This window comes from Oryzias latipes, chromosome 1 (genome assembly GCF_053564925.1).
Source record: "Oryzias latipes strain Hd-rR chromosome 1, Olatipes_Hd-rR_3.1".
NCBI classification, from domain to species: domain Eukaryota; kingdom Metazoa; phylum Chordata; class Actinopteri; order Beloniformes; family Adrianichthyidae; genus Oryzias; species Oryzias latipes.
In genome coordinates this window covers 5,143,264-5,147,414 of record NC_136237.1, presented here as the reverse complement: position 1 = coordinate 5,147,414, position 4,151 = coordinate 5,143,264, and positions in this window count along the sequence as shown.

Below are 4,151 nucleotides of genomic sequence, written 5' to 3'. Positions count from 1 at the left end.
AACAATAAAGAAGGATGTTCAGTACAGAGTTGTGCCTTGCTAACACATATTTTTTCAGAGGATCCTATCAATGTAATATCTTAAAGCAGACGTAACTGTTAGAAAAGCAGCAGGAACCCTGACAACATTTCTGGCAATACAACAGATTGAAGTGGTTTACAAAAAGTCTTCAAAAGAAGAAGACAATTTGAAATGTTCAAATCCAACATAATTACACAACGTAGATTTAAAAATCAAGGTGACAAATTGTTTTAAGATGATTGATGTACCTTCTTTCTATCAGACAGCTGAGTTGTGTTTGGGGCACAGGCTGGTCTACACAAAGCTTTTGTGTGTTCAGCTCCATAAGCTGAAAAAAGCTTTACAGCTGCTTCATGTGGGTAAAGGAGCATCAATGAATTAGAGATTTCATAGAGGTAATATGACAACCATATTCACAATTTTCTTAAAAGACCCACTCCGATTACCTTTTATATTGTAAGTGTTCCCGGTGGTCTTTTAATTCTGATGATGCCCTTTTTAACCCAAATCAAAAAACCTGTGAAGTTTTCTATGACATGGTTTCTCCAGAGCGACAGTAGTTCATCAGAAATGTGCCTCTAAGTTGTTGCCATAGACTAAGCCTTCCCTAGCTTCCCATCATCCCTTTGATTGCACTTTCTCCCACTAGCTTACAGCCCTTCACAACCCCAGACTAACATTTCCGGTGAAATAAAACTGGCAAACAACATTGGAACTATCCTGCTGTGTAGTTTTAAGCCAGATGCCAGCTCGGACGAGGACAACAAAGATGCACATGGATCTAATAATCAACATGTGGATGCATCAGAATGGAGCAGAGCAGGGAGCTTGTGGCCCGCTGACTGTAGCACCTACGTCACTGCTACAGGTTTTTTCAATGCTGCTGATTGACAATGACTTGACCAAAGAAATACTCAGAAATGCAAATTTAAGTTGAATTTTCTCTACAATTGTCCTCTTTCATAAGAAACATGCCACAAGAACACCAAAAACATCATTTTCATTGGAGAGGATCTTTAGCATCAGTACCAGAGTAATGCTAAAAAGATTTTGCCAAGTTAATGTAGAATTTAAATGGTCACATAGAAGACCCCAACAAAAATATTCTACAAAATATTCTACATTTCAAATTAAATGTTTAAAATAAAAGATTGAAAGTAATGTTAATTTATATTCTCAAGTTTGCAAGCAGAACTTCCACCGTTTTTCAGCTCTGTGCCACAGCACTAGCGTCTGTTTCTTTTGTTTCCCCCCTTCTTGTGTTTCCTTCTGCTTTCTGTGCCATGTCTGTGTGTTGGCGGCTGGCCATCGCTCCAGATTTGCAGGCTGCTTTCACAGCTGACCTTCATTCCACCATTCATCCACTGCTGCTCAGTAACAGCAGCCCTACACCCCATGCTTTGCCAGCATGTCAGTTTACTTCTGCAGGATGATAAGCTTGGCCAAAAATAAGTTCTTAGAGGGCTTTTTATTTACACTTATTAAACTTGCTTTTTTTTATTTGTTCAAGGGTTAGGATCCCTTCGGTCAATCTTTTTTTTTAGCTACCTCATATATTCTTCTTCAGCCTGTATTAGAGAATGAATCTGAAAAGCTGAATTTCCAGGTCTTAAAACTGGTTTCGCTTTGAAATTCTTCATTTAGGAAACAAACTCATTGGACATATGAATGACAAGAACATAAGAAAAACGACAAGAAGGTAACCAATTATAATATTCTAAAACTCTAATTGCTCAGGTGGAAACGCTAAGATGAAATGCAGTGGGGCAAAACAGTATTTGTTAGCTCCCTACTCTGAAAGTTGCCCCGCTTTTTATGTAGCCGCTGCGTCATTGCCCAAGGATGTTTGGTATTATTGTCATGCATGAATATCCAGGTGTTTTATCCCCAATTCTCACACTGATGGAATGAGGTTTTTGTCCAAAATCTCACCATACTTGGATCCATTCTTCCTTACTTTTGGATCAGTTGTCCAGTCCTCCTTGCAGTAGAAAAACCCCCAAAGCATGGTGTTTCCAACAGTGGGTTTGGTGTTTTTGAGATGCATCTCATCATTCTTCTCCTCCAAACATGGCAAGAGGTGTTTAACCCTTGTGTGGTGTTCATATTGTTGTTACTTAGCCAGTGTTCGTGGGTCTGGTGGACCCATTGCATGTTGTGGTTTTTAATGCCTCACAATCAAACACTTTGATGTTAAAATACTCGACAGATGTTTACCTCATCCAATTACAATCAGTATGTTTGGTTAATATTTGCCCTTTACCTTTGTTAGATCACATTCATAACTCATTATTTAAAACGTGATAAAGAAAATCAATTAAAATCAAGTAATGAGTGGAAACAAATTTTCAAGTGAAGCAATGGTTTTCAAAACTACTAACTTTTATTCATTTGAACACAGAAACTGAACCCATTCAGGTGCACAACACAAGCTGAACACAGAGTAAACCTATTGTCAAGACAACACATCAGCCCCATTGAACACATGGCCTTCTAGCCACTAGCCTGTACAACACATGGTCCTGGCTGCTGACAGCCTGGTCCTGGCTGATGGCTTTGTTTTGGAACTGGCTGATGCTCAATCTAAATGGTATGGCTTATACTTATATAGCGCCTTTCTTCCTACAAGGACAAAGCGCTTTACAGTCATGGACCCATTCACCCAGTCACACACACATTCACTCACACATTCAGACACTGGTGGCGGCTCCGCTGCCAAACACAGGCGCCTGCCTACCACCAGAGGCAAGGTGGGGTTCAGTGTCTTGCCCAAGGACACTTTGACTCATGGGCGTTCAAGGCGGGAATTGAACCTGCAATCTTACGATTAGTGGTCGACCACCCTACCGCTGCACCACGGCCGCCCCAATCTAATCATCTTCTTCACAGTCACTGTCAGACTCTGAATTTTCAGAAATGTGATCCTCCAATTCTGAAACCTCCTCTTCTGAATCGTCTCCCTCTACATCATCATCAAAAATGTCTCTCTCTTCTAAAATCAATTCCAGGGCCCTCTGCGCAGAAAGTCTTTTGGCCATTTTGATCAGTTGTGATAAGAAACCAGACTGGCAAAGCTATATTTATAGTGTCCCGCCTCCAATTTGTAGCAGATCTTTATCTGCTATGTGAGATATTAAAGATTCCCGCAAGAAAGTCAAATGATCAAATGTGCGGGAGAACGAGAGCAAACAGAGTTGATGCTTGAATTATTCTAACAATGTTGCAACCTTGTGCCAGGTGCAGAAACAGAACTCACATTTACAGTGAAACTTTCTCTCTCTGCCACTCTCTCTCTCTCTTTCTCACTGGTCACACACACACACACACACACACACACACACACACACACACACACACACACACACACACACACACACACACACACACACACACACACACACACACACACACACACACCCACACACCCACACAAACACAGCAGGCCCAGACAGGTGGAGGACAGAGTGTAGGTACATAAAAACATCAATTTCCACACTTCTATTAGCCCTGGGTCCAGTGGACCCGAACATCTTATATGTAATAGAAATGTGTTGGGGGGGGTATACGGTGTGTGGTCATTAAAAATGTATTCTGATATATGTTCTTCACAGAAAATGAGCCAAGGCCAGTGAGTCTGAGTTTGAAAAATTAATTAATTGTATCATTTTTCTTTTGATAAAAAATGAAAACGGGTCCCACAGACCCGAACACCACATAAGGGTTAAATCATATTTTTCCATTTTGATTTCATCTGACCACATCAACTTTTCCCAAGCCTCCTCTGGATCATGCAAATGGTTTCTGGAGAACTTTAGATGGGTCTGGACTCACTCTGGCTTAAATAGGGAGACGTTTGGAGCACTCCAGGGTTTGAATTATTGACATCGTAGTGTATTATTGCTAGGCTGTTTCCTCACAGCTCTTAAGATCATTTGTAGCCCAAGTGGTGAGATCTTGCATGGAACCCCATGTGGTAGGAGATTGGCAGTGATGTTGCATTTTTTCCACTTTCTAAAAATCACTGAACAGTTGTTCTTTTCTCCCCTTGTAGATTGGTTCTTCCATGTCTTGTTAAGGAGTAAAATCTTGTCCCTGCTGTCCTTAGACGGCTCTTTAGTCTTGGTAATGGT